The sequence below is a fragment of the Chrysemys picta genome, chromosome 15, assembly GCF_011386835.1.
Source record: "Chrysemys picta bellii isolate R12L10 chromosome 15, ASM1138683v2, whole genome shotgun sequence".
Classification (NCBI taxonomy): Eukaryota; Metazoa; Chordata; order Testudines; family Emydidae; genus Chrysemys; species Chrysemys picta.
This window is the reverse complement of record NC_088805.1, coordinates 2,693,090-2,719,095: the sequence shown is the minus strand read 5'-3', so window position 1 is coordinate 2,719,095 and position 26,006 is coordinate 2,693,090. Positions and strand designations below refer to the sequence as shown.

Sequence of the window (26,006 nt, the reverse complement as noted above, 5' to 3'; positions counted from 1 at the left end):
CTGAAAGAGTGACAAGGTAGGTGAGGTAATAACTTACTGTTCATAGAATATCAGGGTTGGAAGGGACCTCAGGAGGTCATCTAGTCTAACCCCCTGCTCAAAGCAGGACCAATCCCCAGACAGATTTTTGCCCTAGAGTCTGAAATGGCTCCCTCAAGGATTGAACTCACAACCCTGGGTTTAGTAGGCCAATGCACAAACCACTGAGCTATCCCTCCCTCTCCTGTTGGTGGAAGGGACAAACTTTTGAGCCTACACAGAGCTCTTCTTCAGGTCTGGAGAAGGCAACCAGAGTATCTGAGCTAAGTACAAGGGGGGACAGATTGTTAAGCATATGGGTTCACACATGTAAGAGATCCCTTAAAATAAAGTGAGTAATGAACACCTCTGTAGTGGTCGGAGAACCAGAGTTAGCAGGCAGCAGGATTTGTTACACATTGTTGTAATGGGCCATAAAGCCAGCGTACGTCTCTGGTTTTTAGTGTCTGGCAGGGTTATGAATTTAAGTTCCACTTCCCAGGCTCATCTCTTGAAGGTGTTGTGCAGGTTTCAGGCAGAGGGAGTTGAGATGAAAGGTACAATATAGGTGTTACTTATCCCCCCAAACCCACCGTCAGAAGCAATAACTGTGGGATGGGCGGGGGGAGAGGAGACCCTGGAAGGCAGAGCTTCATTCCAGCAGTGGGCTGATCCTGGTGACAGGGCTGTGTTATAAGCAGGACAGAAAGCTCTGGGCTTTCTGAGGTGCTCTGAGACGCTCCAGCTGGAATGGCTGTGTGTGTGTAATGGCTGAGAGGGAGTGTGTGTGTGTAATGGCTGAGAGGGAGTGTGTGGTGATGTAAGGGCAGAGAGGCTGTGTGTGGGGTGTGTGTGTAATGTCAGAGGGGTGTGTGTGTGTAAGGGCAGAGGGGTGTGAGTAAGCGGTGTGTGTGTGTGTAAGGGCAGAGGGGTGTGTGTGTGTAAGGGCAGAGGGATGTGAGTAAGGGGTGTGTGTGTGTGTAAGGACAGAGGGGTGTGTGAGGCGTGTGTATGTAATGGTAGAGGGGTGTGTGTGTAAGGGCAGAGGGGTGTGGTGTGTGTATAAGGGCACAGGGGTGCGTGGTTTGTGTGTGTGTAAGGGCAGAGGTGTGTGTGTGTGTGCGTAAGGGGAGAGGGGTGTGTAGGGTGTGTGTGTAAGGGCAGAGGGTGTGTGTGTAAGGGCAGAGGGGTTTGTGGGGTGTGTGTAATGGCAGCGGGGTGTGTGCGTGTAAAGGCAGGGTGTGTGTGTGAGGGCAGGGGTGTGTGGGGTGTGTGTAATGGCAGGGTGTGTGTGTAAGGGCAGAGGGGTGTGTGGGGTGTGTGTGTAAGGGCAGAGGGGTGTGTGTGTGTAATGGCAGGGTGTGTGTGTAAGGGCAGAGGGGTGGGTGGGGTGTGTGTGTAAGGGCAGAGGGGTGTGTGTGTGTAATGGCAGGGTGTGTGTGTAAGGGCAGATGGGTGTGTGTGAAGAAATTGGACTCAGCCGGACTCTCACCCCCTGGGGCCCTTGGATTGCTGGTCAGACCCTTCCCTGGGTCGTGGGCCTCTCTCAGGAAGGGCTCTCAGTCTCCTCAGACTGCGCTGATTCTCTTGTGTGCCCCCGACACTGGCTGTGGGGCACCGTTCTGGCAAGGGACCCTCTGCCTCCTGCTGCAGCAGGCAGGGTTTGGGTGACTTTGCCTCCTCTCCCTTTCACGCCATGTGCCCTCCGGTGAGGTACTGGTGCCAACCGTGCTGCTGGCTCCCCGGCACAGAGACTGTACCTTCTGTACCTTCTACCGCCCCAGTGTTTTCCCCGCCCCCAGAATCTGTAAATGCTTGGAACAGATTTTCCTATCCTACCTCTTCTATTCTCTGTGCTGCCCCCTGTTGGCCAGAAGAGAAGGTGATTTCCCCCCCGCCCGACCTGCATCCCTGTGTACAGGATAGAACTTGATCTGCCTTCTGCCCCATTGCCCACTGTCATTCTACCATCACCATGGCAGGGCGCCTAGGCCCCATTGTGCGATCTGCAGAACAAACATCTAGGGAACATACGCCCTGCCCTGTGCTCAGTCTGACTAGTGGAGGAGGCAGATGAAGGGTGGGAGGGGAAACAGGTGTATAAAGGGGAAGTGACTTGCCTACGCTCAGCTTTTTTATGTGTCTTTCAGGCCTTTTGTACTGACTTCATGCTGTTATACCCAGGATGGATTTGGCCCCTTCCCTCTGGAAAATCACCCCCTCTCTGATCCTTTCCACCCTCCACAAGCCCCCCAGAGCTTGCCAGACAATGATCTCCCCTCCCGCTCTTTTTTCTTGATGAGTCCCCTATTTAAAAAGTAAGCAGTGCCCCTCCCCCCCCGGCAAATTCTTTATTCTCCTTGCATGGCAGCTCCTTTTCAAAGGCCTTTCTCCTCGGAGAGCAGACAGGCATCTCACAGGTCACAAAGCAGCAAGATGAATCATCCGGCCCGTGGCTCTGCAGCCAGGACGTCCCACCCTCCTGCGGGTCCCCGGATCAGGCCTGCTTGGGTTGTTTAATATTGACTCCAGCTGGTTGGGAATTGGAATTGCCATTCGTGGGAAATTCAGAAATGATTTTTCATTCCGCATTGGAATGAAATTTCCCACGAAACAGATCACCCCCACCCCCCCTTGAATTTGGGATCATTGTAATGCTTCATTTTAATACAAACGTGCCCTTCCAATAATGTTGATTCATATAATTTTGACTTTGATATTACATTCAACTGTTCAGTGTCATACAGAGGATAAATATGATCTATCGAAATATACAAAGGAAATAAAGATTCAAATATAACATCAGTCAAAATTAATTGAATTGAAATGAGACAACTGAAGAGAAACGTTTTTACCTTGTGAAAGTGAAATGAAAATTATCGAAACGAGAAAGTTGAACAATTTGTTTCAACTTTTTCCTGTCAAAAATTTAGTCAGAATTGACACATTCCTGCAACATGTTTTGATTTTGACAAAACTGCAGTTTTCAATGGAAAACTCTTCTGATGGGTGTTGTTCGGCCAGCTCCAATATCTATAGGGTGAAAGCACTCGGGGGCCCTGTCAGGATCGGGGCCTTGTGCTGGGTGCTCTGCAAATATGCATCAAGGCGTGGACCCTGCCCTGAAGAGCCTCGTGTGGCTCCCAAGATTGACAGGTGGCATGAGGCATGGGTGCAGGTGGACATGGGACGTGGATCTGGGTAGGCATGAGACAAGCGTGCAGGCAGGCAGGATGTAGGGCAGCCTGGCCATGGCTGTAGGTGGGCCTGGGCACGGGCAGCCTGAAGGGGGTGCGGGCTGGCACACTATAGTTAGGATACTGGAGTGCTCAGCTGCCAGCAGAGATGTGTGGTGGCAGCAGTGCCAGGGTTTGAGTGGTGCGGGGCAGCAGCCTGCTCTCCGGCATGGTAGGGATGGGGAGGGCAGCAGAGCAGCACACTCCACACTGGGGGCAGAGGCAGGGGCCAGGAAGCTGTGGGCAGAAGTAGGAGTCCAGGCCAGGAGACTAGGCACCAGAGACTGGCGGACTGAATCTGGGGATTAGGGAGAATGACCAGGAGTTTAGCTGTGCCTGGCTGGCCACAGTCCCCATGGGCTTCTCCTAATTAATCCTGGTCGCTCTCCGTGCCCATGCTGCAGTCATATGGAAGTGCCCCCTGCACTTTCTGCATGGCCTGGGCTCCCCTGGCGCCAGGCTCTGCACTAGCTAACTGCGGGTTGTTCATTCCCAGGCTGCGGGGAGGGAGCCTGGTTAGAGCCCAGGGGTCAAGCAGCATGCCTGGATAGAGCATAGCCTAGGTCAGCGACCCGAAGCCTGCCCCACACTGGACGTAGGGTGTGAGAGTTCTTTGTGGGACAGCCTGTCACTCAGCGAGGGGTCGCTGGCTGGCTGGAGTCTGAAGGGCATAGCACATTGGGTGCTGATCTTTTACAAATCTGAACCCAATGTGGGTGCTGAGCCCTGGAGAACCTGGCCCTCTGGGAAAACTCCGACCTCGCTAAACCCCAGAGACAGCCCCAGCACTCAGTGTGCCCCCCACACCTCCTTCCTTCCCCCCATTCCAGCCCCCGGAACACTGCTGGGGCAGGGGCTGGGGAGCTCCCAGCTGTTCCAGTGCTTGGATCCCCTGCAGGAGCTGTTGCAGGTGTCAGAGGAGCAACGCTGATATCAGTGTCAGCCAACAGGAGTTGCTGTGGGGCTGGTTCCCACACCCTCACCCAGCACAGCAGCAGTGGCTGTTGGGAAGAACGTGGGAGTGCCAGCTAGTGAGGGCGCTGCCAGGCAGGGGGTGCGGGAGGGCTGCCAGCTGCAGCCACTTAGTGGGTTTGTGCGGGAGACACAGTTTGCAATAGATTCACCCCCAGGGAGAGCGCGGAGTGAGACAAACTGCAGCATTCCCCCAGTGTGGGCATGGGAGCCAGCATGCCAGTGTCTTTGTTCTGCTCGGCCTCATGGCATCTGCTCCCTCCCTTTGTGGGGAGCCGTGATGGGGAGGAATCCCAGCCAGGGGCCCTGCGGCTGCCCACATGCTGAGTTCTGACATTCCAGTGCCCTCCCTCGCCACAGAACAGCCCCTTAAAGCCATACACAGCCAGGCCTTCCGTTGCACCTGGGGCTTAGCTGGGCAAAGGGAGTCACAGCTGCGGTGGCAGGGGCTTGAACCTACCATGCAGACCCAGGGTCTCCGCTGCTGAGAGCCCACTTTCCACTTAGAGAGAGAGGAGCCTTTGTGGTGGGGAGGGGCCCCGGCCCCGCTCCAGGAGGGATGGAGAGGCCAAACTGTGACAGACAACTCTGGCTGGGAATGCGCGAGGAATGTGAGCGCCAGTGAGCGGGAGGGAGGGACCTCATGGCCTTCGCCAGCTAGTGATGCCACAGCCACCCCTGCTCCAGGCCAGTCCCAGAGTCAGGGCTGGGCTGAGTGCCTGCCTAGGGCACACCCAGCACTGGGCACCCTTCCGCACCACGGCCCCTCTGCCCCAGCTGGGAAGAGGAAGGGAGCCCAGGGCCAATGTGTTCATTTAGGAGGGCGGGATCATGTAGAACACATGGCAATGTCTTCCAGAGACTAGCCCCCCATGGACTGGAGCCATGGCCCTCTCCCCTGAGGGGCTTGAGCCCCTTCCCATAAATCCCAGCCCCTGCTTCTCCCTCAGCTTTCCTGTGAGAGTGACAGGAACCCCTGCACAAGGGGCTAGATGCTCTGACCCCCCCACAGCCCTCAACAAGGGGCTGAGCACTCTAACCCCCCTCCCCCCCATAGCCGCCGAACAAGGGGCTGAGCACTCTAACCCCCCTACCCCCATAGCCCCTGAACAAGGGACTGGGCGCTCTGACCCCCCCTCCATGGCTCCCAAACAAGGGGCTGGGCTCTCTGATCCCCCCCCCAAGCCCTGAACAAGGGGCTGGGCGCTCTGACCCCCTCCCCCCCCCCCCATGGCTCCCAAACAAGGGGCTGGGCTCTCTGACCCCGCCCCCGCCCACACACACAGCCCTGAAGAAGGGGCTGGGTGCTCTGATTTCCCCCATGGCCCCTGAACGAGGGGCTTGGCGCTCTGACCCCACCCCATGTTCCCAGAGCAAGGGGCTAGATGTTCTGACCCCCAGCCCCAGAGCGGAGGGCTCAGCGCTCTGACCCCTTTACAGTCTCTCTGCCACTTTAGCTGTCTGCCCGTGGGGATGGGCATGGCTGGGAATGGCTGGGGGGGCAAATTTGAGCCCATGCAATAGAGGTGAAGGGCTTGATCTCCCCATGACCTGTCTCCCATCCCTCTGAGCCCACTGGGAGGAGCTGCGAGTGGGGGACGCCCTGGGGCTGCCTTAGGGAAAGGCTGCAATATTGAGGAGCAGAGGGGTCACTCTTGCCTCCCACCCCCTTTCCAGCCTCCCCTTGGGGAGACGCAAGCTGGGAAGAGGTCGGGGGAGGGGGCAGTGCCGTCCCCCTCCCCACATCCCCAGCTTTTCTGCAGGCCCAGGGCCTGGCTGCTTTCAAAGCAAAACGGGAAGCTCTACTGCGGGCATTTGGGGCATGGAGTGGGGAAACCAATGGGTCTGTGCAGCACCAGCCACTTCCACACCACTGCAGGGGGCCTGTGGACTGCAGGGCTTGCCTCTCCCAGCAGGAGGCACTGTTGCAAACGGTGCAGGAGCTTTAGCTCTGGGGCACTCCCAGACTCTTCCAGCAGGAGGTGCAATAAAACTTGCACCAGTGTAACCCAGCGGTCGCCCTGTTTCCGACCCACAGCATGGAGGATATGGGTCTTACAGCCCCAGCTTGGAAGCTGGGCCCTTTAGTTCACACTGTAGCAGCTCCTGCTTTGTAGCGTTGGAGGTCCCCGGTGTCGGCCAGCGTAACAGCTGTTAGGGGGAACTAGTTAGCTACTGCACGCCCAGCTTTTCTCCAGCGTGGGGAGCTCCTGGGAAGGGGGCAGAGTACAGCTCCGAGGCCAGGAGGCGCTGCAGGGAGTACCGTCGATTATACACGGTAGTAGCTGGTTCTGCCCAGCCTGGCTCCCCAGGGCCGGTGGGACTGTTTCGCCCTGGAGCAGGTGAGCTCAGGCAGTTGCTTTGTCTGTCCAGTGAGCGGGACCGACAGAGGTGAAAGTAAGCCGGCAAGAGCCGGTGCGCCGTACTGGGGCGGCCCGGCTTCCCCAGGCGGCAATTTAAAGGACCTGGGGCTCCCAAAAGCGGCTGGAGCCCCAGGCCCTTTAAATTGGCACCAGAGTCCCGCTGCTGGAGCCTTGGGGTAGCAGGAGCGGGGCTCCGGGGGTTATTTAAAGGGCCGGGGCTCCCGCTGCCTCTACCGCTCCAGGCCCTTTAGATAGCCGCCGGAGCCCCGCTGCCGCTACCCAGGGCTCTGGGGGCTATTTAAAGGGCCAGGGCGGTAGAAGCAGGAGAGTCCTGGGCCCTTTAAATAGCCGCTGGAGCCCCCAGCTGCCGCTGCTACCCCGGCGGGGGAGGGGAGGGCACTTGCCGATACAGGGCGGGCCGGGGCTGGCTCTGACCCCCATCCCCACCCCTTCCGCCCAAGGCCCCGCCCCTTCCAGGGGCCAGAGCCGGCCCCAACCCAGCCACATACCGGTAAGTCCCTATTTCTACTTTCAGCCCTGGAGACAGACGTGCTCTCTGTCTTTCCCCCTCATTTTCTCGATGGCCTGTTGTGGGTGGGCGGGCGGCCAGGGCCAGTCCCTGGGCTGGCGCGGGCTCCCTGGTCCTCGTGCAATCTGGGCTGGGTGGCTCCGTCTCTGTGCTGAGCTCAGCTCCCAGGGATTTTTCCCTTTGTAATATGTGGGTTTGGTCCCTCGCCATCCTGGCTCTGCGCTGCACTTAGCTCATCTTGGGATCCTGGCTCCAGGCTGGGGGCCATGCTGTGGCAGGGATCCGCTCAGCAATGGAGGGGGCTGGAGAGGTGGCGATGGGCCATTCCCCTCACCACCATGTGCTCCCAGCGGAGGTGAATTGGACACTGCAGGCCTCACCAGCAGCATCTGGGTGCAGTCTGAACTGGCCTTTTCTTTCATTTAACTACCGCTGCTGGGTAAAGCCTCCAGCCCTCAGGAAGGGAAGAAGTTTAATATACGTGAAGAGTCAAGCCAGTAGCCTGCAGCCCCTGCCCATGCAGGGGACCTACCAAGAGCAGCTCCGAGTCCCAGCTGATGCTGGTTCCAGCCGCACCTGGGGAGTCACCCCAGCACAGCTCCATGAGCAGCCCAGCTCCTCTCCTGCAGTAACACACAGGCTGGGGGTCTCTCCGCTAGCAGTTCAGTCCACCCTAGCGTGGTGCCACCCCAGGCAGATGCACTGGTGAGCACGGCCCTGGCCCCTCTGGTCCCCGCCAGCTGGGTCTCTGGTGCTTCCTGAGCTGCCCAGACCTGCTGTCAAGACGCAGTTGCAGCACGGGGTCCACACTGGCTGGTGGCTCCTGCATTCTGAAAGAGGAAACTGCACTGATCTCGTGTCCTGGCACTGTGGGCAAGGCGTGGGCAAGGGCGGGAGCAGCAGCTCTTTGTGCAGAAAGAAACTATTCTGATGCTGTAGGCACAGTGGAGCAGGGCCTGGGCACTACACGGGCCCACTGCAGAGGGCAGGCTATTATTATTAATATTCATGGTTGTTACAATAGTGCCTAGGGACCATCCACGACAGAAGGCCCTTGGTGTAAGGTGCTGCAAAAACACAGAGGAGCAACCATCCCCTGCCCCAAAGAGTGAGAGAGGGGTAGAAGAGGGGCAGAACACACAAGCAGAGTGAAAAACGAGGCTACCGGTCCATTGCAGCCCGAAGGGCAGGTGATCCGGGACCCAGTTCTGGGCCGCTGTAGCAGTCAGGAGAGGAACACTACCAATGGCTCCTTCCTGTTCCACATTTCCCAGCTGAGCCGGATCCTCGGCTGCTGCACATCAGCCGAGCTCCATGGAGCTCAGCACTGAGTTACACAGCTGGAGAACTGGGCCTGAGCCATCTCCCAGAGTCCTCTCTCCCCACCGTAGCCCCTGAGCACCCCCCTGCACCCCAAACCCCTCATCCCCGGCCCCACCCCAGAGCCTGCACCCCCAGCCGGAGCCCTCCCCCACCCCCCGCCCCCTAACCCTCTGCCCCAGCCCGGAGCCCCTTCCCATACGCCAAACTCCTCAGCCCCCACCCCGTGAATTTTGTTATGTGCACCAAGGTTGTGTGTCACAACACCTCCATACTGGTGCACATAACAAAATTCATTCCGCACATGGGCGGGAAAATGAGGGGGAACACTGGCCCTTACTATGGTCTTCTGACCCAACCCAGATTTTTGGCTCCTGATATCCCTGCTGAGCCAGCCTAGCCACGGGAGATCGGTCAGCTGGCATTGGCCGCGCTCTGACTGTAGCGTCTATTGCGGGGACGAAAGCTGGGTGAAGAATTCTGGATGTTTTATGTAATCTAGTATCAGAGGGGTAGCCGTGTTAGTCTGGACCTGTAGAAAGCAACAGAGGGTCCTGTGGCACCTTTGAGACTAACAGTCGTATTGGAGCATAAGCTTTCGTGGGTGAATGCCCACTTCGTCAGACGCATTTAATCTACAAATTCTGCCTCTTCCCCCTCCACCATCCCAGGAATTGTCTGCAGCCAGATCACCATCTTCTCACATGTATTCATTATTCAAAATGATTAACTAAGGGACACAAATCATTGGGAGTCTGCAAAGCAGGGTAGTATCATTAGCCCCATTTTACAGATTGGGAAACTGAGGCCCAGAGAGGGGAAGTGACTTGCCCAAAGTCAGCCAGCAGCAGAGCCAGAATAGAAACCAGGTCTCCGAAGGCTCAGGCCAATGCTCTACCCACTAGGCCAAATTGCATCCCAAACAAAGCCCCTCCTATGCAGCCACAAGAAAACCCACCATATCACCAGCAGCACTCAAACCCAGGCCACTCAAATCCCCATCACAGGCTGCTTCCCTTCAGGCACTGGGAGCAGCTATCAGACAAGATAAGACCTGATTCGGGTGTACAAAATAATGAACGGGACAGAGAAGATAAATCAGTATCTTCTGTTCCCCTTGACTCAGGAAATACAAGAGCAAAAGGACATTCAATGAGATTGAAAGACAGCAATTTAAAACTGCCACAAGGAGACATGTGTTCACACAGTGCACAATTAGCCTGTGGAACTCATTGCCACAGGATAACATTGAAGCCAAGAGCATAGCAGGATTCAAAAAAGGATTGATAAAAGTTTGGCCCCATAGACCAAATGCAGTCAGCAGAGGTCTGGCCCCACAAGCTGAGACAGAGCAATGTCTGATGGGACCTGTAATCTCTGCAGGCCCACGGATTGCATCAAAGATGAAGGTGGTTGGCTGCAATCTGCTCTATTCTATGCCGGCTAGTTGTGTCCCAAGAGCTCCCAGCAAGCTGCTGACCCAGCCTTCACTTGACGCTTGACTTTGGCTTAACCTGTCCTCACAGATCTTAGGTTGTGAATTTTCAGTTAGAACAGTGGTCTTGTAGCTTAGGCCCAGTTCCTAGCAATCACATGTGGGTTCTGTTTCTGGCTCTGAGCTGTGACCTAACACAAGTCACTGCCCCTCACCGTGCCTGAGTTTCCCTTTCATTACTCGCAGTGCAGAGGGCTTGGAGGCAACATTATCCTTTTCTCTTGTAACATTGGGTGTTTTCCTTTGAGCTCCAGCACCCAGAGTCATGTGATTAGGTGGGAAGCTCTTTATTTTTTATACCCAGTAAGTTTCTAGCCCTCATGGTGGTGGGGAAGAGCTTGCAAATGTGACCTGAGCACAGCCTGAAGGCTCTGAAAGCAGGAGGCAAAGAAAAAGAATCCAGTGTTTGTTTATAAATTAAATTAAAATAAATAAATTAAATCATGGAGATACCCTATCTCCTAGAAATTGAAGGGACCCTGAAAAGTCATGGAGTCTAGCCCCCTGCCTTCACTAGCAGGACTAAGTACTGATTTTGCCCCAGATCCATAAGTGGCCCCCTCAAGGATTGAGCTCATAACCCTGGGTTTAGCAGGCTGATGCTCAAACCACTGAGCTATCCCTCCCCCCTTATTTGAAATCTTGTTAATGTTGAACCAATCCCATGAATTTTGGACTCTTGGCACTGGTGATGCTGTGCAAGGATTAAGCCCCGGTTCATGCTCAGGACTCTGCCTGCACACAAGGCAAATGACGCCCCTTCACTGGACTGGCCATGGGTCGTTAATGGTTGCTAGGCCCTTTGAGAGGCCCAGATGGAAGGTGGGTTATTTTTTGTTGCTCTCCTTTGATCTCTCCACTCTGTCTGCGTACAGCCCTGCACAGGGCTATTGGATCCTGCTCCCGTCCCACCCCACAACACCCACTCCCGCTAATATGGCAGCGGGTCCTGTGGGCCTCGTGGGATCCCGGTCGGTCCCGCTGCAGGGCTCTACACTAGTCCCGCCCAGGGCTCTAGTGCTGCCTTTACAACCTGCTCCGCTCCCTTTGATGTCAGTGTGCTCAGAGGCAAGGCCAAGAGAAAGGGCTTGGCCGTGCCAAGGTCAGTAGCCAGCAGCCTGCAGAAGAAGCCATCACGCTGGCTGCCCCAGCTGCCGCAGGCGAGAGAGGAGGCGCTGCCTTTGGTGCCCTAGTCTCGAGTTTTCGCAGCCCCTCGGCACCTGGTTCCCAGGTCAGGTGTCTGTGTAATGGTGATACCCTGGGAAAATTCCTCGTGTGCACTGGAGCTCACAGCACTACTTCCCCCTGTGCATGCTGCGCTGCTCTGTCCCTAGCACAGCCCCTGCCAGCGGCTGTGTTCCTGTGGCACTTCACCCTGAAAGGGGCTGGGCATCACAATGAGAGGAATACCTAGTTCTTATCGAGCGCTTCACAAAGGAGCTCAGTGTCCTTACCCCCGTCTTACAGAGGCGAAACTGAGGGTTGGGAGGGCAATGACTTGCCTGTAGTCACCCAGCAAAGCAGTAGCAGAGCTGAGAATTTTGCCTAGCTCGCCTAGTCTGGTGCTATCCACTAGGCAACACTGCCTCCCCTGCCTCATTGAAGCCAAGAGGAGCCCAACAGCTTCCCAGCATCTCTCAAGAGGTGGCCCCGGTGTGGTCTTGTGAAGGGTGGTTGACTACCCTATTGCATCTACCTCCCCAGGGGCCCCAAAGTAGTCCCTCCATAGAAATGGCCAGCCACTGGGTACATACAGTCCCCATAAGAGCCAATGGGAGGGGAACCATAGAAATGTAGGGCTGGAAAGGACCTCGAGAGGTCATCAAGTCCAGCCCCTGCAGTGAGGCAGGACCAAGTCAACCTAGACCATCCCCAACAGGTGTTCCTCCAGCCTGTTCTTAAACTTCTCGTGACAGGGATTCCACAGCCTCCCTTGGGAGCCTGGTCCAGAGCTGAACTCCTTTACTTAGGAAAGTTGTTCCTAATACTCAGTCCGCATCTCCTTTCCCGCAAACTAGGCCGGTTCCGTCTTGTCCAACCCCCCGGGGGCTCAGCAAACAATTAATTACTGTCCTCTGTAGCAGCAATTACAGGCAAAGAGAGCAGACTGTGTCACTTAGGATAGCCTTAAGTCTACACTACAGAGTTAAGTCGACACAAGTAACACCGACAATTATAAACCGCTATCATTACATCACTTGTGCATGTTCTCACAACGCTTCTTCTGTTGGCAGAGTGCGTCCACGCGTGGTGCCGTAACATTGGCAGTGAGAGCAGTGCACTGTGGGTAGCTAGCTATCCCAGTGTGTTACTCTCCACCTTCTGCAGCTAGGAGTTGTGGGAAGGCAGAGTGGATCGCAGGCAGGGGCGGCTCCAGGCACCAGCACAGCAAGCGTGTGCCTGAGGTGGCAAACCGCGGGGGGCGGTCTGCCGGTCGCTGTGAGGGCGGCAGGGAGGCGGCTTTCGGCGGCGTGCCTGCAGGAGGTCTGCCGGTCCCTTGGCTTCGGCAGCAATTTGGCGGTGGGGCACCAATGGTGCGGCACTGGCGGACCTCCCACAGGCATGCCGCCGAATCCGCGTGACCAGCAGACCGCCCGCAGGCGCGCCGCCGAAAGCAGCCTGCCTGCCATGCTTGGGGCGGCAAAAAATATAGATCCGCCCCTGATCGCAATGCATCATGGATGCGGGCTCAATGTCCCATGATGCAGCTTTTTCTGTCCCATCATTCTATGGTCTCCGGACTACATTTCGCGCCATTTTTCAACAGCCCGTTTACTGTGTGCCTGCCCTCTCTGCCTGAAAGGATGGATCCCGCACTGCTGTCTACTGTTGTGGTCAGTGTTATGAGCACATCACGGCTGGTCATGCAGTACATCATCATGAGCACCCAATCTGAACAGGAATCCAAGGTGCCTGCCCTGCTGAGTGCCATGGAAAGAAACAACACCAGATTACTTTTGGCATTCATGGAGCAGCTGCACACAGTGGACTATCACTACTGGGCTCAGGAAACAAGCACTAAGTGGTGGGATCAGATTGTGATGCAGCTCTTGGATGACAAGCAGTGGCTGCAGAACTTTCGGATGTGCAAAGCCACTTCCTTGAACTGTGTGCGGAGCTCGCCTCAGCACTGCAGCACAAGGACACCAGAATAAGAGTTGCCCTCTTGGTGTGTGGCGATCTCTGTGTAGAAGCTGGTAAGTTGTGAATCAGTTTGGAGCTGGGAAGTCCACCGTGGGAGTTGCATTCCCGCAAGTGTGCAGGGCCATTAATCACATCCTGCTGTGAAAGACCGTGACTCTTGGAAATGTGTGTGAAGCAGTAGATGGCTTTGCAGCAATGGAATTCCCTAACTGCGGCGGAACAATAGATGGCATGCATTTTGGCCCCAGACCATCTTGCGACAGAGTACATCAACAGAAAGGGGTACTTCTCTATGGTATTGGAGGTGCTTATGGATCACCGGGGTTGTTTCACTGATATCAGCGCAGGGTAGTCAGGGAAGGTGCATGATGCACGCATCTTCAGGAACGCTGGCCTGTACAGAAAGCTACAAGCAGGGATGTTGTTTCCAGACCAGAAGGTTCCAATGGGAGATGTTGAAACGCCCATTGTGATCCTGGGAGACCCGGCGTACCCCTTTCTTCCATTGCTCATGAAGCCTTACACTGGAAACCTGGACAGCAGCAAGGAGCACGCATTTCAACAATAGGCTTTGTTAGGTGCAGAATGACTGCTGAATGTGTGCTTGCCAGATTAAAAGTTCGCTGGCGCTGTCTTTATGGCAGGTTAGACCTAAATGAGGAAAACATTCCCATGGTCACAGCAGCCTGCTGTGTGGTGCATAATATTTGTGAGATTAAGGGTGAAAAGTTTTCCCCCGGGGTGGAGCACGGAGGTGGATTGCTTGGCTGCTGATTTTGAGCAGTCAGATGCCAGGGCTATTAAAGTGACACAACAGGGAGCTATTCGAGTCAGGGAAACTTTGAGGCACCATTTTGCAGTGGTGAGCTAGAGCCGGTTCGTTGTTAAATTTAGGAGCCCTTTTGTCCAACCGGTTCTAAAAGGGCTTTTAAATTTAAAGTGGTGCCTTAGGCGTCGACTCTGTGGGTGCTCCGGCAGCTCCCCGCCCCGCCCCTGGCCCCAGCTCACCTCTGTTCCACCTCCGCCTCCTCCTCCTCCCCTGAACGCTCTGCCCCACTTCTCCCCCCCCGCCCGCTTCCCGCGAATCAGCTGTTCGTGCGGGAAGCCTGGGAGGGCTGAGAAGCAAGCGGTGGCTTCGCGCTCAGGCCCAGGGAGGTGGAGACGGAGCGGAGGTGAGCTGGGGCGGGGGGGTGCAAGGAGGGCCGCCCCCGCTGCAGCAGGTAACTCCCTGCTCCCCCTAGCTATGCTACCCCACCCCTAGGAGCCAGAGGGACCTGCTGGATGCTTCCTGGGAGCCGCCCCAGGTAAGCACCGCTGGGACTCCCCACCTTGCCCCCCAGCAAGTCCCTCTGGCTCTTAGGGGTGGGGCGGGGTGGGCACCCACTTCGGGGAGGGGGAACAGCAGGGACTAGCCTCCCCGGCTCCTGAGCTCCCGGCCGGGGAGGCTAGTCCCTGGTTGTTCCCCCTCCCATGCAGCTTCAGCTCGCCCCGCCGCCGGCGCATGCTCCGGGCGACGGGCTGTGAGCTTGGCCTGACCTGGTGCTCCAGGTGCTGCGCGGCAGCGGCGTGGCCCGGCTGCAGCCGAGTGGTGTGGCTGTAGCGCCGCCAGCCACCTCCAGGCAGCACGGTAAGGGAGCAGGGAGCAGGAGGGGGGTTGGATAGAGGGCAGAGGAGTTTGGAGTGGGGGTGGATAGGGGTCAGGGCGGTCATAGGGCGGGGAACAGGGGGATTGAATGGGGACAAGGATCCCGGGGGGGGCAGTCAGGAAGGAGCAGAGGTTGGATGGGGTGGTGGGAGGCAGTCAGGGGCAGTCAGGGGACAGAGAGAAGGGGTGGTTGGATGGGGCAGGGGTCCCCGGGGTCCATCAGGAATGAGGGGAGGGGTTGGATGGGGTGGCAGGGGGCAGTCAGGACAGGGAAGGGGGGTGGATGGGGTTGGAGTCCCGGGGGGGGCGTCAAGGAATGCGGGGGGTTGAATGGGGCAGGAGTCCGGGGGGGGGGCAGGCCACGACCCCCTCGTGGGGTGAAGAGAGAACCGGTTGTTAAGATTTTGGCAGCTCATCACTGCCATTTTGACTATAAGCACCACTAATGTGTTTTTCTATAAAACATTCTGCCATGCTTTGTTGACTTGCCACCTTGCATGAAAATTTTGATGATTGCTTCCTGACCGTGGTTTGTAGTCTGCAAATGTGCCAGTTGCCACTTTGTATTAATTCCAGCAGTAATCACTGGATGTAGGAGACAAATAAAGATTAATAAAAAGCACTATCTGAAAGATAATCAATTAGCAATAAACAGCACACAGAAAACACTTTGTTGAAAGGGACATAACACTGAGAAGGGCACTCTCCTGATAGAGGCTCTCCTAGCTGTGTGTAAGTCCAGCTATCATTTTGGAAGCTGTCCGAAGGGGTGGAGTGAATGGGGTACTGCGGCGGAGTAGGGAGATGCAAGAAATGTGTGGGAGGAATTGGGGGAGGGCATGGCGAGCAGTTCTGTGTGGGCTGCAGGGGGCGGCAAGTATGCATGTGTTCTGCCAGCAGCGCTATTAGGGATGTCAGCATCTCCATTTGCCCTTCCATCACTTTTATCATCTGCTCCTGGCCCACCAAAATTCACTTGTGGCCCTGCTTCCTCTCCTGCCTATCTATTTTCATTAACTGTGTCCCTCCACACTCTGTGTTCTTGTTCTGTGGCATGAGAGGGTTAGAGCACCTCCTGAAACATGTCCTCCTTGGTCACATCTTTATCTCACCAAGGTACTCTGCTGGTGGTTCCCTTGAAGGCCACATCTGCAGAAGCACAACAAACAATAGCATTTTATTTTATTAATGGAGATATCCCATCTCTTAGAACTGGAAGGGACCTTGAAAGGTCATCAAGTCCAGCCCCCTGCCTTCACTAGCAGGACCACATACTGATTTTGCCCCAGATCCCCAAGTGGCCCCCTCAAGGATTGAACTCACAACCCTGGGTTTAGCAGGCCAATGCTCAAACCACTGAGCTATCCCTCCCCCCTGATTGTTAGTGTACTCACAGCATCGAATCATAATAGTAAAATACACCTCTTTCTCACTGTCCCTTGACAAGCACACAGCTCAGTGAATGCCCTAAATATGGTGAATTTGGCTTGGGGGGGGGGACTGCGTTCAAGATGGGGCAAGGGTCTTGGTGTTTTTTTAAGGGGATCACTGCAAGCAACTAGGGACAATATTGTAAATTCTGCCACCAGGGGTCCCTATGCTGTCCGCCTGTGTGCCGCTTTGGTCCCTGCACAAGTGATTGCTCATTGGCGCAGGAAAGTTTCCTACAATGGGGGAAGGAACAAAGCAACTCTGCCATGGAACCATTGTTAGAGGATTGGCGAGTAGCTCCAGGAAAGTTTCCTAGAGATCTCTCTGGAGGATTCCCATGAAATCTCGGTGTGCATCAACACCCTGTTCCACCGCACTGCTTAGCTGCATAGGGGAATGTGAAACAGATGCAAACACCGCGAATCTTGTACATTTCTATCCCTTAACCCACTTCTAGCATACAACAAGGCAAAGGACTGCTCTACCTCATGTAACCAAGCGGTATCAACTCAAAACGAGCACTTACCAGAGCTCCCCTTTCCTGAATCATGCGCACCAGAGTCAGATTGCTGGAACTGGCCCAAACACTCCGGGGTCGAGAAGGGGTCCTGGCTCACCATGGTACCGGGTGACTGTGTTGCCTGTCCCATCTCATCCTCCAACTGCACTTCCTTGTCCACCACTTCATCCTCGTGGTAGAGTCCACGGGCTGCTGTCTCCAGCCCCCCCGAAGTATCCAGAAGGCTCTTGGTGGTGGAGGTGGGGTCGCCGCTGAGGATGGCGTCCAGCTCCTTATAGAAGCAGCAGGTCTTTGATGCAGTCCCTTGCCTTTTGGTACGCCTGCCTCACCTCCTTTATCTTGGCACTGCCCTGATGTGTGTCCCATTCTTAGCCCTTCTCCCACATGCCATGAGAAATCTGACTCTAAGTATCGAAGTTCCTATGGCTGGAGCGGAGCTGGGACCGCACAGCCTCCTCTCCCCACAGACCCAGCAGATCCAGCAACTCAGATGTGCTCCAAGAGGGAGAGCGTTTGCTGTGTGGAGCTGCTATGGCCAGCTCTACATCTAGCAAACAGGAAGTGGAATTTCAAAAATTCCTGGGCCTTTAAAGGGCGAGGGGCAGGTGTCTGTGTACTTGGGTGCAGGGCAGCGAAGTTCAAACTGCTGACCAGAGCGCTCAGGATTGGCATTGTGGGACACCTCCTGGAGGCCATTTATGGCAAAATAACCAAGCACAGTGTCTACATTGACACTGCGTCGATTTAACTTTGCCGCAAAAAGCTCTATGCCTCTCCTTGAGGTGGGTTTATTTTGTCAGCAAAGCAGGAGGGTTTTGTTGGTAGGAGGAACATGGCAGTTTGTACACCTCCACCGTTTTGTCAATGAAAGCTGATGTTTGTGGACAAAACTCCGTAGTGTAGACAAGGCTTAGGGAGAGGTCACTGCAAAGGGCATGAGAGGCAAAGGGCTGAGGCATTCGGTGAGGTGATATGCTGAGTGAGCATTGCAGGAATCCTGGGGCCACATCCTGATCTCTGTCACTCTGCAGTCACACTGATGTAACTCCATGGACTACAAGAGGGTGACTTCAACTTTGCCCCTGCATCAGTGAGATCAGAATCTGGCCCCCTGAGCTCATTAACTTGGGGTGAGGCTGTCCCTGTCCTGAAAGACCCTGTCAGAGAGAGAGAGCTCTGAAACCAGACACCCAAACTGCATGTCTTGGCTGCGCCATGTGGCTCGTGTTGCCTGACTATTCCCTGGTCGTATGGGGGGCAGTATGCTGCTAAGTGCTGGGGGCGGGGCTGGGTCATGTCACCCAGGGAGTCTCTATGGGTGTTCCTGGTCAGGGGCGTATAGCTCTGGAGGGCTGAAACTTGGCACAGATCTCGGAGCTGGAGGGAATTTCCCGTCTTGTTCCTTCTCCAAAATGTTTAATTGAATCTCCTGGGTCCCTTTGAGAGCTTTTCCAGGACCTTTCCCTCCCCGTATTTTGGACACACACACCCCTTAAAACCAGAGCAGGAAGGAATTCTGGCTGCCTGGCTGTGCAGGGGCAGTCCAACCAGCCCATGCTCTGCTGGCATGGGTGGTTTTAGTCGCCGGCTGCAGGCTGTTTCTAGCGAGCAGAGAATATTGGAGCCCACTGAACTGATGCCACCTGGGGAGCCCTTGTAAACACAACGGCCAGCGCCAGAACACACACAACTCCATCAGCAGTAATGCTCATGTGACCCACAGTCATGCAAGTGGGGCCTTTTGTCCTCCTGGTGACCAGGCCCTGAAAGAGCTTAGTGACTCTACTCTACCATCCAAGCTCATGCAGTTCTCCCTTTAGCTCATGCTTTTAAATGCAAAGGTCCTGAGTTCAATCCCTCCGGCCCACCCATTGTTACCAAATGTGCCCGTTATTTTGGGGTACGCTCATTTATTAGGATTACTCTGGGGAGGGGGGGGTTGTAATTCCATCAATGTACTGCTTGTGCTGTCATATGGAGCTCTGCTGCAAGTTCCCTCACAATGGAGCTATCCTGCAGGACCTAGGTTCCCCCGGGCTGGGGTCCTCCAGTCCCAGAATCAGATGTGCGCACACACACACACACACACACACTAACAGAGCACATCTGAGCAAACTGGGTCAAGCAGCACTTCCAGGCTTTCACCCTTATATGCCCTGGACTCAGCAGGCTGGTCGAGCAGCACTTCCAAGCTGCCACCCTCCTGTGTCCCAGGTTCAGCATGTCCCTATCCCCACTTGCATGTTACAACTGTTTTGGTAGTAACCCACTTGATGAGCAAACCCCACAGGATTTTTGGGTGCTGTAGGGATCTTTAGCTACGAGGAGCGTTGCTGCAGAGCAAATGGGGAAGTCAAGAACACAAAAGAGAGAGGGAGGGAGGGAGGGAAGATTTAGAAAACTATAGCTGATGACACAAGTCAGGGTTGGAAAGCTATACTTAGAGTAGAAAAAAACAGAGGCCTTGGCTACACTGGCGCTGTACAGCGCTGCAACTTGCTGCGCTCAGGGGTATGAAAACGCCCCCCCCCCCCCCCCGAGCGCAGCGAGTGCAGCGCTGTAAAGCACCAGTGTAATCAGAGCCTGCAGCACTGCAAGCTATTCCCCTCGGAGAGGTGGAGTACATACAGCGCTGTGAGAGAGCTCTCGCAGCGCTGGCGGCGCGACTACACTCGCGCTTCACAGTGCCACTGCGGCAGCGCTGCTAATCCCCAAGAGTATCCAAGGCCAGAGAGAGAGAGAGAGAGTTGGGTTCTCAGCACTCCGTGAAGCTTGAATCGATCAGGGGTCCCAGGTGGTCATGGTAGCTGAGGGTCCGGATTGCTGGAGACAGGCAGAACCCCCAGCACGATCAGTCAGGAGAAGATGAAGTCCCCATGGAACTGATGCAGATTTTGGATCCGGGCATCAGAACATTTACTTGAGCATGGGTAGGGGCTTTTGTAGGGAAACAACAATGGTTCAAGGGAGACACTAGATTTGTTTATGTGTAAACAAGGGAATATACCAAAGTTGATTTGTTCAGGCTAGACAATAGGAACTGCTCTTCCTGGCTGTGGATGGTGTTCCTTCGAGGGAGCTCACAATGCAATTAGGCTGCTTCAGTATTTTGGATCCCAATCAAGGATTTATTACTAGAATTGGTCTGATAACTGCTGAGCTGGATGTGTGCAGGAGTAGGTTCATTAACATCTGGAGCAGAGATCCCCCAGCATGCAGTGCATCCCTGCTTTTCTGGTCTGGGAGTTCAGTGCGGTTCTTGCCTTGGAATCTCTGTTCTCTATTCTGTGTGCTAATGGAGATGCCTCCCTGTCCCATCTTCAATGCAAATGAGACTAGTGGAGTTGCCTTAATCCTGTCACCCTTGTCTGGAGGGCTTTAGGTGGGTCTCCCACAGCCTTTTCATTGCTTTTTCTAAGTCTTTCTTCTGATTGGTTTTGGTTCAAGCAGAGGCTGGGGGGTGGGGGTCCTTCATGAGTCAGAGAGGCTGGATACTGCACCCTGGTTCCCCCAGGAACACAGAGCTGCTAGGTGACAGGCCCCCCTGTTGATGGGGTGCTTGCGCCGAGCGAGTATCCCCAGCACATCCTTACTCCGTGGTACCGGGTCTGATCTTCCATCCATTGCAGCCACCGCATCAGTCGCTGGATCCAGCAAACCAGCAGAACCAGACCAATTGCTAGTACAATTCGGAAACCGATGATCAGCACAATGGGTGAAGCAGGATATTCAGAAGACCTGTTGCACTGCGGCTCCACCCAAGCAAAGTCTCCCACCAGGAGTGATGGGCTGTGTTTGTAACTGGAGCTGCCAGCCTAGAGATTGCCTGGTTATGGTTCTGAATCTCGAGTGTGCCAGTCTCCCCAAAAGTTCAGAGCCTCTGTAGCTCAGCTTGTAAGGAGGGAGGAGTTAATAGCCCCTGAGTGACAGTGAGACCCATTCCCAGTGAAATGGGGGAAACCTCCTGGTAGAGCTCAGGATCGGCTTTCAAACGTTGTACAGTCCATCTAGGCACCGTAGCCTTAATAGCACAACTACCAATGGTGGCTACATTACAGAAACAGCCATTAACGTAAGGCCCCACGGGCTGAATCCAGTGTCCATTAATCAATACAATATTACATCTCGTTCTTACACACACACATGCTTTACCAACAGAGACAATAACAGACGCCTCTTCCTGGATAACATCAAAAGAACACATCAGCCATACCATCAGGGGCTCGTTCACCTGCACATCTACCAATGTGATATATGCCATCATGTGCCAGCAATGCCCCTCTGCCATGGACATTGGCCAAACCAGACAGTCTCTACACAAAAGAATAAATTGACACAAATCAGACGTCAAGAATTATAACATTCAAAAACCAGTTGGAGAACACTTCAATCTCCCTGGCCACTCAATTACAGACCTAAAAGTCGCAATATTACATCAACAAAAACTTCAAAAACAGACTCCAACAAGAGCCTGCTGAATTGGAATAATTTGCAAATTGGACACCATTTAATTAGGCTTGAACAGAGACTGGGAGTGGATGGGCCATTACACAAAGTAAAACTATTTCCCCATGCTTATTCCCCCCCCCCACACACAGTTCCTCACATCTCCTTGTCAATTGCTGGAAATGGGCCATTTTCATTACCACTACAACCAGTTCTTTTTCTCTCCTGCTGATAATAGCTCACCTTAACTGATCACTCTCCTTATAGTGTGTATGGTAACACCCATTGGTTCATGTTCTCTGTGTAAATATATATCTTCCTACTGTATTTTCCACTACATGCATCCAGTGAAGTGGGCTGTAGCCCATGAAAGCTTATGCTCAAATAAATTTGTTAGTCTCTAAGGTGCCACAAGTACTCCTGGTTTTTTTACGGATACAGACTAACGCAGCTGCTACTCAGAAACCTATCAAAAGAACAGTGAGACTTATTCCCAGGTTGTGGGAAGAAACATTCATCGTGTCCCTCCAATGCTTGGTCTTCACAGATATAGCCCAAATCTTCTTTTCTCCTACACCCCTTTACATTTACTGTGTTCCACACATTATCTTTCTGCCAGGCCCAACTGTTAGGATCTCTGAAGTACATTGCTGAGTTATCATTATTATGTAATCCCAGTGGATTATTCTTTCTTTGCCTGCCACAGTTATCGGGAAGAACTGCAAGCTTTTCTGGTGGTGATTATATGAAGTGTTAACTAGTCTCCACCAGGACTGGAGGAGTAATTCTTTCTGCATTACATGGGGCTGAACCAAGATGATTGCCTCCATGAGAATTTGTCTTACTATGACTTGCCGAATCATTCCCATGACTACGTTCTGGGTGAGAGCCTGAGCTTGCTCACATGCTGAGGTCAACGAGACATTATTCTGGAGGGGCTGTACACCAGACAGCATTAACTCTTCATCTTTTTTATTAGTCTTTCCCACCCAGGAAATATCTTACTTATTAACTGCTGTTCCTCACTTAACTGTTTCAAAGATGCTGTTAATGGGGTTCTCATCTTTCCTATATTCCCAGTGGCATATGATAGTTTATTAGCCATAACTTCTATGTTTGCGGCATCAACTAAAGAGATTTCTGTTCCTACAGGTGCAGTCCAATCACTTAATTCCCTTGTTACTCTATTTACATGGTTGGCCCCTTGCCACATTCTTACCCATTCATCCCAATCCTTATGGCTAGTTCCAATCAAGGGAGCGCATACAGGGGCTATATGAAAGATATTCATGCCATCTAAGTGGATTTGAACCTCCTTCAGAGAAGTCTGAGGTTGAAGAACCAAATGTTCTTGTTGATGCAATTTCAACACATGGCATCCTGAAACTGAGGCTTGTAAACGTCGGAGGGGAGCGAGGTTTGTGATCAGAGGGTCAAAATTTAAAGCTGCTTTTTGTTGTTGGCCCAATTCCATTCTGTACAATCTGGGCTCATGGAATCCCCCCGAAATGGCAATGTGCCCATATTGTTGGCATGAGCTTGTCACCATGTGTGCCAGTCTGGGGGACCTTGCTGAATCAAGTCATGTCCAGCTAAAGTCCAGTTCAGCGGTTCCCAGTTCACGAGGAACCGTGTGATATTCTTGCCTGTTGGTGTGATCAGAGACAGCTGCGGTTCATCTCCGGGTAATGGAGACGTCTGGGTTCTGACGACAATGATGACATGTAGAGCCATGTTTGTTCTCCAAACAGCGGAGGAAACCAGGACTACCTTGCACCTTCTACCACCCAGGAGGCTGTTACTGGGTGTGTTTGATGGTGTATGTCCTGTTGGAGACCACAACGGCTTACAGAAGAATGGGACGGAGTCTGGGGTGGTCTTAGTTTCATAACAAAACTTGAGTGACTCCCCGGTGGCACTCTGCGTGCAATTGGCAACACTTTCCCAGGGGCAACCAGAGGAGTTGCCGACAGCGTAGAACTGGTAGCAACACTGCAGGGCCAGGGGATTGCTCCCATTCCCATAGAATCCATGCATGTGGCACAGCAATTTTACTTCCTGGCTCCAGCTGGCCAGCACCTCCCGAGGTTCAGAGGGATCACAGGTACAGCATAGAGCCTGGACAGCATCAGACTCCAGACACTTATGAACAGCAGGGTGCTGGTGCAACGGTGGGATGTCATGGCTCGTGTTCGAGACCTGTGAGGGGGCAGAGAAGAGAGAACAAACTCCCACACTCCCCCTGTATATACTGGGAGAGTCTGGGACCAATATTGCAGGGTGGACATGAAGCAGTGACCTACATGAGGGTGGCCATAATAAGTCGAGGACTTCTCTGGCCTTTTCCTGCCTCAACATTGGGGTAAGCACTGACAAACCTACCCGACACGTATTTTCCAATGGCCCCAAGCCGTTCCTTCTTGCTAGCCAAGAAGGGTGACGGGCAGGATGGAGAAGACAGTTATACTATTCCTTGAGGGTCAGGTGGTTTACCCTTCTGGGGGGAGGGATAGCTCAGTGGTTTGAGCATTGGCCTCTTAAACCCAGGGTTGTGAGTTCAATCCTTGAGGGGGCCATTCAGAGAACTGAGGTGTTGTTAAAAAACAAAACAAAAAAAAACCCTGTCTAGGGATTTGTCCTGCTTTGAGCAGGGGGTTGGACTAGATGATCTCTGAGGTCCCTTCCATCTATGATGCTGTGAGGAATGAAACCATTTCTGCCAGGGTTTTCCATTCAGGATTTCTACCTGATAAACACTGGGCCTGGCCCAAGTCACAATAAAGCAGGGGCCAAAATCTGAATCAATGACTCTGGGAATTCCCATTCTTGCGTAAACCATGTTAAAGAGCTTAGCAGTGCCCGAGGCAGTGTTGGTTTTAGTAGGGATGGCTTCCACCCATTTGGAGAAGGGATCTATTATTACCAGGCAGTATTTGTTCCCTCTACTGGTGGTGGGTAAAGGGCCTATGTAATCTGTCTGAATCCGGGACCAGGGACCCGCTATTCTTTGGTGCCTCAATGCATTTTTTTGAACCTGGCAATCAGCATTAACCATGACGCACTATAGACAATTATCACACCACAGATCTATATCCGCTTTCATGCCTGGCCACCACCCTGTATCTTTAACCCTATTTAAATTATCCTGTTTTCCTCTATGCCCTTGCTCATGGACAAACTGAATCAGGCCTCCCGTACCTGGCTGGGGACTGTCCAGTGCCTTTGACCATCTGCATCCACTGCCCACCAGACATTTCCAGCCTGCTCAATCCTGTATTTTCCTGTGAGATCTTTCCCTGTCTTGGATAAGGACCGGATTTCTGTATCCCCATCTTGAAGGGTACTTAAATCCTAGGAATCTATTCCTTTGCCTAAAATTGTCCCCGGGTAGTTCCTGCCTCTATTTGTTCTACCTGGTCTGCGTCTCTAGTGTGGTTACTAGTAGCAGCAGCTTTGGCTAAGGCATCAGCTCTGTTGTTCCAATGTGCCTCTTTGGAGTGATTTTTCTGATGCCATTTTGTGAGAGTCACCCAGGTGTCCCCAGTTCTTTCCTTGATAACCTGTTTATGGTTATTGCTGGGTCTCCCTCCGGAGATCCACTGAGGACATAGAATGTTACTGATGCTCCGATCTCCACTAGCAATTGGGCTAATATCCCTGGGTTCCCCACTGTAGCCCTCACAGTGGGTCTCCCCCATACGTTGCACTGAAGTTTTGCGATCAGCTGGGGAAGCCCGTGGCTGACTCCCTCGAGAGCCTCCACTCAGAAGAAGGGGCAGGGATCTGGTTTTGACAGGTAGTGGGCGTGGGGGACGCACTCCATACTGGGACAGTGGGCCGAGGAGGCGCTCCCTGCATTGACTCAGTTCTCTGCATGACCTGAGACAAAGCATTAATCAGGATGCTGAGGGGCTGGTGATCATATTTTCCCATATCCTCCCGTAACTTCACCAGCTCCATCCAAATCATGTTCCTAAGGGTCTCTTTGGGTCGGCGCTGCCCAGGGTTGTGAAGGGGAGGGAGATTATAATTGCGAGGGTGACTGGCAGAGTGAGGACCATGATTCGCAAATGTGATAGCGTGTACTGGCTCTGAGTCTTTTTGTTGATTTGTCATTTTAAGACGCCCGCCTCTCGCAGCAAATCCCCTGCCTGTTTGGTTTTTGCCACCAGTTCATTCCAGGTTAGGTGTTCTATATCCACAGCCCCTAGGGTCAGTTTTGTCTGAGAATTTAGCCCTGCGTAAGTGCTCTGTACTAATTCGGGTCCCTGATACTGGAAAGTGATAATCCCATTCTCTTCTGTCTGGGATAATGAATCAGAGAGAACTGCCAGCATCTTCTTTCGAATTAGGTAAGCTTCAAGGGCCTCTTTTGGTTTCTGCTTTTCCATTATATATAGTTTCTTAAGGGAAGAATCAGGCAGTAATATTTTAAGAGCACTTATCATCCATTCCCAGGGTCCAGCGGCAGTCTGCTCCCAGAGCATCTCCATCACAAGGAGAGGCGCATAACTGAGCTAATTGGGTTAAATCCATGCCATCAGCAGAGGGCTACATTTGCCAAATGCGAGCCAGTCATGCAACATCTTACTATGTCCGTGACGGGCTCCATTGTGGGAAGATCGACTCCTGCAACTATGTGTTTAACCTCCCTTGTGGAAACGGACAACATTATGCATGTGTGGCCAATCAGAGTTGAATGGGTTTTTGGGGCCAGCATCAGGGGTATCTCTATTTTCGCAGGGGGCTCCAAATCGCAATCCTCCCTCAACCTTACAGCTGCTACCACCCCCTTATGGGCGCTAAATTGGACACGCAATTTACTAATCTGCCTCAATCCCTGCTGTGCCTTGCTGCCTTATTCTCATCTGCCAGAAAGCGAGTTGC

General features: G+C 53.6%; 1 protein-coding gene across 32 annotated transcripts in view; it reads left to right on the top strand.

Moving 5' to 3' along the window:
* Positions 1-26,006, top strand: part of EMID1 (EMI domain containing 1) — a 106,048-nt gene that overhangs the window by 3,860 nt on the left and 76,182 nt on the right. Inside the window, exon 1 of one of the 32 annotated variants that reach the window (XM_065568216.1) lies at positions 10,620-10,755. The exons of the other annotated variants lie outside the window; for them this stretch is intronic. The gene's annotated coding sequence lies outside the window, so the exon portion shown is untranslated. Of the gene's footprint in view, positions 1-10,619; positions 10,756-26,006 lie in introns of those variants that run through there. 32 annotated transcript variants of the gene reach the window in all.